The sequence below is a fragment of the Triturus cristatus genome, chromosome 9 (assembly GCF_964204655.1).
Source record: "Triturus cristatus chromosome 9, aTriCri1.1, whole genome shotgun sequence".
NCBI classification, from domain to species: domain Eukaryota; kingdom Metazoa; phylum Chordata; class Amphibia; order Caudata; family Salamandridae; genus Triturus; species Triturus cristatus.
Window position 1 is genome coordinate 758,493,215 of NC_140592.1, and position 12,788 is coordinate 758,506,002.

The 12,788-nt window shown below is 44.5% G+C and overlaps 1 protein-coding gene across 1 annotated transcript in view; it reads left to right on the forward strand.

The window, feature by feature from the left end:
* LOC146798781 (uncharacterized) overlaps positions 1-12,788 on the forward strand; it is a 113,291-nt gene that overhangs the window by 24,875 nt on the left and 75,628 nt on the right. The gene's annotated exons all lie outside the window — the stretch shown is intronic.

The window sequence follows — 12,788 nt, forward strand, 5'->3', positions numbered from 1 at the left end:
GGAGCAGAGGCGGGGAGGATACAATGAGGCAGCCAATAACATTAGGGGAGAGATGTTTACTCAGCACGATTGAGGCAAGATGTGGTTTATAAAGTCTCATGCCATTGGCTCAAAGAGGCTAGTCGAAGAAAGACAGTGGTTGAAGGGGGTGGACCCAAAATTCACTCTATAGTGTTAGACATGTGTTAGTTTTACAGCTGCGATATAAGAGCACCTGAACAAAAAGGACAATGTAGGTTAGCCTGACAAGTCAGCATTGGCCAGAAACCAGGTGCCCCGAATCGCCAATGTTGAAGTGCTCACAGGTTTACCATACTTTACACCGACTCTTAGAAGCAAGCACAGGGGCAGTCACAAAGAATCAGGCCCAGGGTAACCCTCAATCATTTTCGAACTGCAGTGATTTCCTGCCTGCTAGCCGGCAAGTGGAACAAGCAGGTGACTCATTTTTGTTCCGCACTTTGAGGCCGAGGCCGATATTTGAGCACAGCTCGCGTTATTAGGGGAGGGTGAGGGGAGGGCAGGGGAGAACCGGGGCACTGCCTCTGCACTGTGGAGTTTGGTTTAACCAGTGGTCGAAGTGGGGGAAAAAAAGTAGGGGAACTCTGGGAGGAGAATCAGAGGGCGGGAATAACCTAAGGATTGGATCAGTGGACAGTGCCAGAGGTGTGTCCAGAATGCGCAAACTTCCCAATTTTTTATATTTGTTTGGCATTTCACTGCCCAGTTTAATCAACCAATGGATACACAAGATTATTTAAGGTTATTATGAGTTATTGACATTAAAACACATTCACAAAGTGGGATATGCTTCTAATTACAGAATGTCCCAAATACGAGAAAATGTGGAAGCACAAGCCATTTGTTGCCGAGCCATGGAGTTTCTGTCATCAGCACTTCTCCCTTTTTCCACAACAGCAGTTCAAACATGAATGGCAAAATATCCTAGTTTGCAAATGTTTTCTATATAACTCTGGCTCTGCCATATTTGCCTCATAATGCAAGATCTGCTGCATGATCTGACCATTTAAACTAATAAATTGTTTATAGCTCAAAAGTATCAAAAGTTAATAAAATATTTGACTTGTTTTGCTGCATAGTAAATGGGTTATTGCAAAGGTTGACTTATCACCTTTCTCACTGTTGCATTTGTATGTTACACTGGGACTAATAAGGCAAAATCTTTCCAGAGACTGTTAGCATGTGTACACATGTCAAAATAATAAAATATCAGAAAATATACTGCATTACTCTGCAGCCTTTTTTAAAATGCATCATTTAGTCAACACGGCGGCATAATTTTGTCCTCCTTTGCTTGCTGCATAATTAATTCCAGTGGCCCCCAAGCAGGCAGCACATGGTAAAGCGCCGCTCATACCAGTGTAGGGTGTCAGAGCACTTTACATCACACACATTACTCAGAAACAATTAATATGTGTGTAAATCACTGTATAGACAATGTTACATAAGACTAAGGACTACAAGGTGTAGGAGTCACATGACAACCATACTAGTAGGCCATATAGGTTAATAGTGATTGGTCTGGAGAAACACAAACTCAGAATTTAAAACGTAATATCGTGGTTGGGGGTTCTCTTTAATAATCAGAATTGATTTCTGTCCAAAAGAACACTTTTTGCAACATTAGGATAACCAAAGACTGGGGGAAAGAACACAATGCTCTAATTTATATCTTGCAGTTTGTATGCAGCTCTTAGATGACAGTTAATAGCGCACTGTTCTATGTTAGGATTTTAACTTATAAACTGCAAGCAACAAAAGGATTTCTCTGACAAAAGCAGTAGCCCACTGACCTATTTACATTATGTGCACTTTGTGATCTGCATGGTACATGTTCTTTGCAGCAGGCACATTAACCCTCTGTGCTACCTATCCATGAGTCAAAACTTCTTCTAGACAAAACTCCGATCTCTCTCTAGGAAGAACATTAAACATCAGAGTCATCATGACAATTTTATTGTTGCTGAAAATTGCTGGAGGCCAGGAAGGAGGCAGCAAGCACTTTAAAAACCTTAATATACTTGCAAACATAATGCCTCCACCCAAAGTCAGTGCCCGGTCACACCGGTTGCACTGCCCTAGAGCTGGCCCTTCTCAAGGGTCCTGTGACCCCAGTGACCGAGTCACTGTTGTTCTTGGCTGGGCTACTTCACAGGCCTGCCCGCAAGACTGGAGGTGAACTTCAGTATTGTGAGAAAGTGCCATCTTTCTTGCATGGTATGCCCCCACTTTTTGCTAAATTGCTGAATGTACTTTGAATGAGTGTACCCTGGACTCCTGCCAATCAGGTGCCCAGGGCCTATGTTCCTTCCTTAAAACACACAAACTCCAAATTGGCAAACCCTGGCCACATGTCAGCCCCTGGTAAATGGTACCCTAGGTACCCAGGGCCTTGTGACCAGGGAAGGCCCCTAAGGGCTGCAGCACTCATTGTGCCACCCTTAGAGGCCCTGTACCCTTACACACACACACTGCCTTTGCAGGCTGAGTGTCTGGGTGCAGGACAAAAATGAAGAGTCGACATGGCACACATCTCTGTGTGCCATGCCTATTACCTACACTGCCAAGGCATATGTCAGCCACCCCTCTGGCTGGGTGCCTTATGCCCATGGTGTGGGCACAGGAGCAGGAGCCCTGTGCCCCTACAGTACCCAGGTCCATTCCCAGGCACTGTAAGTGCAGTGCTGCCATTTAAGAATACATGGTGCTGAGAGCTCGTCAAACACGAGCTCCACAGCACCATAATGGCAACACTGAAGACTGGGAAGTTTGGTATCAAACTTCTCAGCACATTAAACCCACACTGATGCCAGTGTGGGATTTAATGTACCAAGCACCCCAGAGGGCATCTTAGAGATGCCCCCTTACAACTAACCTACAATCCACGTCTGCTCTGAGGCTGCCCAGGCTGCCACACAGCAGACACGTTGCTGGACCCCTGGGTGGGAGAGCCCCTGCTCTCCCGGGCCTGCAACAATGCACATCCTGGGTGAGGTGATAAATCTCCTCCCCCAGGATGAGCAAAGGGAAGCTTCAAAGGCCTGCCGCCTCTAGGAGTTTCCCCAGGCCACTGCAACCCCCCACTCTGGCGGGAAGCTTGGCCGGAAACACCATACAAGGACAGGGGATGTGCCAGCCTGCCCACCCCACCCCTCAGGTGGGGGAGGCGAGGTGAAGCACATCTCCGGGCTCTCGCCATCTTGAAGATAGAGGCCCTACCCTATCAGGATTAGGCTACTGCCCCCCTCCCACAGGAGAGAGGCAGGATAGGGGGTGTACTCACCCCAGGACAAGGACCCATTGGTCCCTGGCCTTCACCTACCTGTAACGTCCCTAAATCTAGTATTTAGGGGCACCCTGAACCTTCCTTCCCCAGATCCCAGATTCGACACTACAAGAAGAGCAAGAAGAACAAAGACCTGCCCTGCAGCTGCTAAAAAGAGGAAGACACCAACTGCTTTGGCCCCAGCCCTACTGGCCTGTCGACCCTCGAACCTGCTCCTGCTCCAGCGCGGCATCTCTTGTGGCCAGCAACCTTAGAAACCCCGGAGGACCTGGCTACCTTTGAACTCTGATCCCCTGGGACTCCCATGAGTAGAGGCTCTACTCAGAACCTACCTTTCACCGCTGGCAGCAGCCTGGAACCGCGATCCCAGCCCACTCTGCACCCGCCAAGCATGGCCGGTGCCGGAGTGAACTAAACCCACGAGGACGACCCCATGGCGACTGTGACCTCGAGTCCGGCACCCAAGGACCCCACTTGACAATCCTGGAGAAGCCTGCAGCCTCAGAACAGAGTGCCACCCCAACCGCGATCAACAGAGGGTAAGATTTCCCGACACCAAAAGGCACCCCTGCACCCGGCGCCCCCCGGCCCTCTGTGCCCAATCCCGGGGTACCTACCTATCCTCCAACTACCCAACTTACCTCTCGAAGTGGTGGTGGCACCTGAACAGTCCTCGTCCCCGAGCCTGCAGTCTTTTTCCAAACCGGAGATATCCCATAGAAATCAATTGAGCGCCCGACGGCTCAAAAGCACCCTGCACCCAGCCGCCCGAGTGGCCCTGGCAGTGAAAACTCTACTCTAACCTACTTCCCCACTTGCCCTGAGTAAGTGACCAGGAGCCCAGCTCCCACAGCCGCGTGGCTTGCCAGACAGCAGCCACCAACCAAGGCCCCCCTATCCCTCATAGGATAACATTGGGCCTAACTCTCTCTGCACCCGGCCGTCCTGAAACCGCTGAGGGTGAACTAACTGTACCTACCTGACACTGGGGGACCCCTGAGTCTATGCCCAGAACTTCAACTCTGCCAGTCGAGTACTTACCCTTAAACCGCTAACTTCATTTGCCTCATAGGGTAACATTGACTGGCTTTTTCTTGGAAATTCTTCTAAGTGTGAACTTTTCAAAACTCAAAATATTCACCAAAAATCAGCCGAGTACCAAAAACAAATTTACTCACCTGCTCTTAGGTGAGCTCCCAGTTCTGGATCTTGGTGCCCAGCACTGACTCTGAAAAGTACCCACAACTATACTTACCTATAACTCATTTTTCTTCCATAGGAAACCATTGACTGCTTTTCTGTGAAATTTCTTCTAAGTGTTGATTTCTGCAATTTCTAAATATTCCTCAAAAATCGTATATCATCTGAAAACGTAATTACTTACCTGTTTTGGATAAATGTCCCAGTACAGAGTCTAGACACCCAGTACTGGATTACAAAAGTAACGATAACCTACTGTACCTGTAACCTACATTTCCTTCCATAGGGAATCATTGATTGTTTGCTCTGAAATATTTTCTAAGTGCTCACTTTTGAAATAGCTAAATATTAGTTAAAAATCATTACAGTACCAAGTCGACTTTCAACAGCTGATTCTGAGAACTCACCCAGGACCGGATCTAGGATCCAAGCCTGGAATTACAAAAGTAATCTACAAAGTAATCTGTTGCATATAATTTGACTTTATCATCGAGCTCAATGTATTGTGTTTAGAAATAGAGTTGCCTACTGCAACTATTTGTAACTGTTTACTAAAAAGTCTATTGCATATACAAAAGTATTTTTATGAAACATCTCCTGTCGAGAAAGTATATTTTAATTCCAAGTGTTGGTTCTAAAATAAAACAAGCATATATTTTTTTTATATACAAACCATTGGCCTAGAGTTCAGTTATTGAGTGTGTGGAACTATTTGCTGACTGAGTGTGTACAACAAATGCTTTACACGTCCTCTGATACTGCCTTACTGCTCGACCAGGCTACCACTTTGGAGAGTAAGGTTATATCTAACTTTAACCTCTGTTAAACCCTTGGGGTCTGTGGACTCTGTACACCCAGTACCTATTAAGGAACAGTATATACAGAGCCACATTCTCACAAGTATGGATTGTGGTGGACAAACCTTGAAGGTTAACCCAGGCTTGCCAGTGCTAGGGTCCACCTGCTGGTGCTAAGACACCAGCGCTTCTAAGGTCTTGCGAAGCCTTCTAAGGTCTAGCATGGGATTGTGCTCTCTCAGGAGAGTCGTCTGGTGGACTGGTTATTAAGGCTGAACCTTGTTCCCCAGTTCCAAATTCAGCAGCTCTGGCCATAGTGCCACATCCTCTCCCCCACTGAACACCATACTGGCCCCACTGAGAAAACTCACACTGCCTTCAACTACAACCCAATTGCTGCCAGATATAAACACCTGGATGAGGCTCAATTTAAATGACGCAATAGACAAGAGCAATATGCGGCCTACAAAAAAGTAACAACATCCTGGATAAAGCAAACACTCATATGGAATGCAAAATTTAGCAAACCATGTGAAATGTAAGTAGGAACAACATGGTTACCTTAACGCTTTTACACTCACTATTCAGAAATCAGTGAGTGCTTTTGCCTGAAAAGTTAAGGACATGACTACAGGGCCTTGAATGGACCCATTTTAACGTCCATTACTGATATTCTTATAAAACGTTAGCAGTATGGTAAAAAGACCACATCCCTGGACGCAGAGTACACATACACATTTTGTTTTCCAATCCACACTTTGCAGTACCTCCAGGACTGGTGCACTAGTTGCAAGCCCAGGGAAAACAAAGACAAGAAAACAAAAATAGCGCTTCACTGGCAAACTCTGTAAAAGTGGCGCTAATGTGTTTGGGTGTGAATAAAATCAATCTGGCCAGTTTGCTACCACTGTATTACTTTATTTAGTTATTTTTCATATTTTTAACCTTTTATTCGAGATGCTGCACTTTGGAAGTAAAATATGACATTTCCAGCAAAAATGATTTTCCTTTCTTGGATCCATTTCACAGGGGAGGAAATAAGAGAAAGGAGAGGAAAGAGAGTGAGATCCTCGTCTTGAAGTCACGGGTTTCTGTAAGAGAAGAACTGCTAGACAGAAAGAGGGACGAAGGAAAGAGTGGGGGGGCAGCTGAAGCGGCAGAGCAGAAGGGACACTGTATTTTTCTTCTCTGAGCAAGAAGGGAAAGACAGAGTCCTGTTACTTCTCTGCCGCCCGTCCTCCAACGCCAGGAAATGCCAACATTTATTTAAAGGCGATGGTGATTTTCAAAATAAAAAAGTAGTAGCTGTGTGTAAATCTGTTTATTTGCAAGCAAGCAGCATTGATTTGGCTACTACTTACGGTTACTGGTGGGCGGCACTGCCTAGGCCTGCTGCTGCCAGCCATCGACGTCGAGGTGAACCAATGGTGACTGTCTGGTGCATGATTGGTAGCGCATGGCAATTTGAAAATGATCTACGCATGCTGCGCACACAGCCCCTACCAGCAGAACCAAATCCAGCCCAATTTTACTGTCCCGCCCACCTGCAACACGGAACTAAAGGCCTAATATTTTGGATATAGCTGGAATCTTTCTATCATTGGCTCGCACAGCCTCAAAACTCTTTACCGGAGATTCGGGGGAGGAACAACAGTGGCTGCTGTGAGTCAGGAGGTAATTTTATATTTAATTTAACACAATGCCTTATGACGTGCCGACGCATAGTGTAGACCCAGCCCTGAAGAATAAGTGCCGGTGCTAAGCACCGGAAAGCACCGGCACAAAATAAGCACTGGGTGCCAGATAACTAAATGAAAGCATGGCTTATGGAATAATAATAACAGAAGATAATATATTGGGAGCAAGGAGCAACCACTATAATGGAAGTAAACATTATAATTATGAAATTGAAGAGATAGAAGATAAAATATACAGCGAATTGTAATTCATCTAAAATTGTGTGAATATCATATCATGCAAGAATAAATTAATTAATTTCAATGCTAGTAGCAACGAGGAGAAACTCACAAATAAGTATGAGGGCTTCAATTAACTACAATGAAACAGAAGAAAACAGCTTGCATGACAAAGTTATTCAATTCGCGTCTGAAGGAGTTTTAAGAGGAGATCTGGACTTATCTCTCTGTGGCTCTTGTATAGAAGTAGCAGTAGAAACAGATTGTAGGGCAGAGTTTTTGTCTAATTGTGAGCGATTGAGCCTTTCAAGATCTCTACCACCATGTCTGGGACTACTAAGATTTCATCGTCTGCGATCCGGCAATGGTATAGATGGTATAGATGATTGAGATTGATCCTGTTGCGAGAAATGAGCTTGAACTTCCATATATTGAGGTTGAATAAAGTCTAAGAATTTCTGAAGGTGTTCCGGATCATAAAAGTCTTTAGAATCTCCATTTCTGGTGATGCGAAAACGCGCAGGTTCAAACAAGCTATATTTGATCTCTAATTGGCACAATTGAGGTCGCATGGAGAGAAAAGCTTTCCGCCGCTCATTTGTTTCCTTAGAAAAATCAGCTGCCATGTGGATGGGGTGACCCTCATAGGAAAAGGAGCCTTGTGAGCGAGCTGCCGCCAATAACTGTCTTGTTTGTTCATGGCGAAGGAAACAGGCAATAATCAGTCTTAGACGTGCTGCAGGATCTTTACGTGGAGGCCAATTCTATGAGCTCTTTGAATTTCTAAAGGTGGAACGAAAGAAATACCAGTCAAGTTTGGAAGGATGTCACAAAGGAATGCTCTGGTGTTCTGGCCTTCAGTACGTTCTGGAAACCCAAAAAACAGATGTTATCTCTTCTACTACAATCTTCCAAATCACTAATTTTGCTATGAAGGAATAGAAGATCTTGATCTTTGTTTTGAAATGAGTCAAGACGATTCTCCAATGCAAGAACTCTGGAGTCAAGATCCTCAACTTTGGCGTGAAAGCTTGCAATATCTGCTCTAATTGACTTGGTCTCCTCAGCTAAGGATGTAATTGTGATGTCCATACCTTCCAATCGACGACTAACCCCAGAAATGTCATGTAGAATACGTTGCATGGTCTCCGCAGATACATGATCAGTAATACGAGGTGAAGTTTGAGGCAAATTGGGTGGAGAGGGCGTGTTACCTTTTGTTGGCATGTTGTTGGGCTGTTTGAGAGCTTCTGCAAATAAGAGTTGTTTAGGAGTCTTATTTCCCTGCTTAGTAGTAGACATTTCGGAGTTATATTTGATGGAAACTCTGAAGAAGCGTGAAGACGCCGTTCCGCTTTGTGGGATAGTAATATGTAATCATGTGAAAAATAAAATTGATAGACGTGTGACTATTGCCAGTATGGTGAAGCAAACGTGTGAGATGATAAATAACTGACGGATTAAAACTTATTGCCAATATATATGCAAATAATAATAACACGTTTTCCCCAATAAAAGCCTAAATCCCACTTTCAAACACTAAAATGTAGTAAAAACAGCTTTGTAGAAAAGTAATCGGTGCTTGTTATCGCCTAAGGTCAGAAACTCAGTATAATTGCATGCATTAATACATTAAAAAGAATCATGTATACAAAGAAACAAGTTCAAGTCTGTTAATACTGAAAGGGTTAACCTCTCTTGCAGCTTAATTTGATGAGGCACAGTTTTGTTAAGTTAAGTAATAAGTTAAGTAAATTACGCCCGTGTGGAAACAAAGCACACAAATCCTTTCAGCCCTGGAAGGGCGCTTAGGCACGGTTGTGACATTAGTGAGGATAAGCAACTGTCAGGGCGCGCATACAGTGATGAAAGACACAGCCTCAAATGCAGTTTTATTTGAGGAAATGTGGCCTCAGTATGTGAGAAAGGCGCTGCCCATGTGGGGACAAAATACACAGTACCTGACTGTAAAGAGGTGGCAAAGATGCTGTGACGACAATGCAAGAAGAGGCAGCCTGTCAGGAATATAGGCGCGCTCTCCTCAATGTCATTCAGTCCGCGTAGAAGAAAAGCCTTAATCCTCTTGCAAAATGCCTGAAGGGGGTGCGGCTTCAAGCGGGTGAAGGGGGCGCATTTAAAACAGGAACATTCTCTTTGTCAGCGTAGAAGGCGCAGCTTCCTGAAGGGGATGAGGCGCGGCCTGAGGAGACACGTCAGTCGGGGCGCGCTGACTGAAACAGAGCCGTGCGAACACCACGCCGACGCTCAGTACAGGAGAGCCGTTCCCGTCATGCGCCTGGAAACTTGCCCCAGAACATCCTCATATCTTCCGGCTGCAGCTGGGCAGGAAAATAATGCTCCGGAGACGATGGAAGGTGAGGAAATTCCGTTAGGGTCCCATCCCGCGACGGAGCTTACTCTTCAGGCGGCCATCTTCCTGCGTGGCCAGACCACGCCCCGGGTGTGACAATTCTTGACCCTTGTAAGATAATGCTTTCTGGGGTAAATGAAAGCTCTTCTTGCACATTTTTTACTTTCTGTTATTCAAGTTCATCATGCAGAGGTCAAGCATGTTTTCACCACAATTGGTGCATAATAATGTCTTTGAGTATTAGCAACTCCTTGTCAGTACTCGTGGCAGCAATGATTGGTTCTACGGATATGGCAGCAGGGGTACTGGATTTCAGAATGAAGGTAAAAGAAGCATCAGCCACTTTACGAGTAGTGCCATGACACTGCATTGGCACACGTGAGAAGTAGTCAGCAGGGTTTTGATCTTTTCCTGAACAATGCACAATAGTATAATCATACCAATGCAGTCGCAAACCTCACCTCTCAATGCGAGGGGGCATCTTGGCTTTAGGATTACCGAAAAGGGTGAGCAATGCTTGGGGGTCAATGACAAATATAAAATGTTTTCCATAAAAGAACACATGGAAATGCTCACAGCCCCGCATTACAGCTAGGCTTTCCTTTTCAGGTAGTGAATAGGCTTGTTCTGTCATTGACAACTTCGGCTAGCATAAGCTACAATATGTCTTGGGGCATTGGGATGTCCAGTGTGCTGGGCAAGGATAACGTCCAACCCCACTGGGCTTGCATCAACAGCAACCTCCATCTTCAATTGTGGATCAAAGTATGCCATTTCGGTTGCATTCTCAATTGCATGTTTGATTTTCTGGAAGCTTAGTACACATTCACTTCACCGTTGAAATGGGACACATTTTGTTTCATTAAGTCTTTCAATGGGGCACTCATAGTAGCAAAATCATGTATATACCTTGAATAGTAGCTGGCCATACAAAGGAAGGATCGCTGCATCATTCGACAGGATCTTTGACAGAGAAGCAGTGCCTAGATACCCCTAGGGGTGACACTGCTGTGCTTCACAAATGCTTTTTGAGTGATTGATTGAGCATAGTTGCATCTTGTGGGGGAGAAGTGGCTGACAAGTCCTTTATTTGGATTGGGGGTCATTTCCCCTAATAATATAGAAAATATATGACCAAAAAAGTTGATTTTGGTATTCGGAAACTCACACTTTTCTGCATTTAAAGTGCGACCTGCATCAGCATGTATACAACACACTTCGGTAAGAGCTTTATCATGTTCCTTTTGTGTGACCCCAAAAACTAATATATTATCATTGTAATTGAATGCATTTGTGACTGGCTGTATTATGCAACGAATGGCATCCTGAAAATGTTCTGCAGCAGAAGACACTTGGAAACGTGGCCTTTTAAAGCAAAACAAACCAACATGAGTCAAAAAGGTAGTAATGTACCTGCAGTTCTCTTCCAGTTCGAGCTGGTGATACGTTTTGTTCAAAGCAAGGTGGGAAAAGACTTTAGCTCAATTCAGCTGCATAATCATGTCAGCAATGTGCGGACCTGGATGTCGTTCTCTTTCAATCTCCTTGTTCGCTTAGCACATATCAACACAGGTATGCACAGCTCCTCCACTATCCTTTTTTAGGTATTACCACAATGAGTGATACCCATGGCGTCGGACGTGTGGATTGCTCAATGTTGTCATGCTTTAATAGTGTCTAAAGTTCTTCCTCACCAGCCTCTTGTAAATGGAATGCAACTTGTCGATGTATTTAAGCAACAGGACGGATGTCCTAATTTATGTGAAGTTGCACTTTCATGGTTTTAAGTCTTCCTAGTCCATGAAACAAGGATGGAAACTGATTTACTATCTCATGCTAGGCATTGACATTGTAGTTTACAGTAATCAGCCCCATGTCAGCAGCAGTACTGAAACTGAGTAAACGTGCTTAATGAAGTGCCTGGCAAGACATAAATTGGCTCCTGTACTTTCATTTGTTTTTATTCTTCAGAGTTGCTATGAATGAACCTTGACTTTGCAGTGGCATCAAAGCATCCCAAGTATACACTTTGGTTTTCAACTGAGTTAAACGGGGCACTGTAGACTGTTTGTTGTACTTTTCACTGGCAGAATGTTTATTGATGCGCCACTGTCTATAATAAAAGGTTTCAGTGTGATCTTGGGACAGAATCCAAAGGAATTCTGCACTTCCAGTGGTCGACCTAGCTTTGACTGTCATTTTTCCTTGCAAGAAGCTAATCCCACATGTGCATGTTGTGTAACAGTCAACATTGACAATGCACACCCAACTTCTTCACTGTCGCTTGACAAGGATAAACTTTTAGATCAAGAATTTGATGACAATTGACGTTGTTCATTTTCTACTTGCCTCAACTGGTGTTGTGGCCTGGCATTGTGGGAGTACGTAGAACGTTGTCTGGATCCTTCTGGCATCCATATTGTTTTTTCGACTCTGCGCACTTTATCTTGCCTCCATTTTGTTTTCTCAACGTGACGCACTTGAACTTTCCCTCGCTTTGTAGACCGTTACAAAATGGTTCTCTTTCCCGCATCCTTTGTATATCTTGCCAATGGTGAGACATCTACCCTCATGTAGGAAGGAAAATCAACATCGAAAACACAACTTCTTTTTTTGGGGGGAGACATTACTGTATGGCCTTCTGTCTTGTTTTTCGACTTACTTTTCACAAACACTGCTGATTCATGTTGGGCCGTTCCGGCATCCATGTTAGATGCTTCTCTGTCTGCTCTTTCTTCGCTCTGGCAGCCATAAGTACTCGCTCCAAGTAAAGTGACTCTTTCAGCAATCGTCATCTGAAGAAATTAGAGAGGCAACCAACTATTACCCTGAGACACATGGCCTCTTCATCGTTGAACTCATTGAACTTGCAATGTTTTATGAACGAATCAAGTCTTTCTATAAACTCATCCATCATTTCACCAGCTCTCGCTGCCTTTGCTGACTAAAGATGTACCTTTCATAGTCGACATTCGGCATTGGATTGAACTTGGTGTTTAATGCCTCTTTGATTTGACGGTACGTCACTTCATCACCTTGTGGTATTTTCTTTATCACTTCTTTTACTCCTTCACACATCAATGTAATCATCAAAAGTTTTGAACCAGGCAGTCCATCTGTCACCAGTATTTTGCTTTTTGGCGGTGTCAAATGGAAGTGGTGGTTTCAGGAATGCAGAAGCATCATAACTTGTGGAA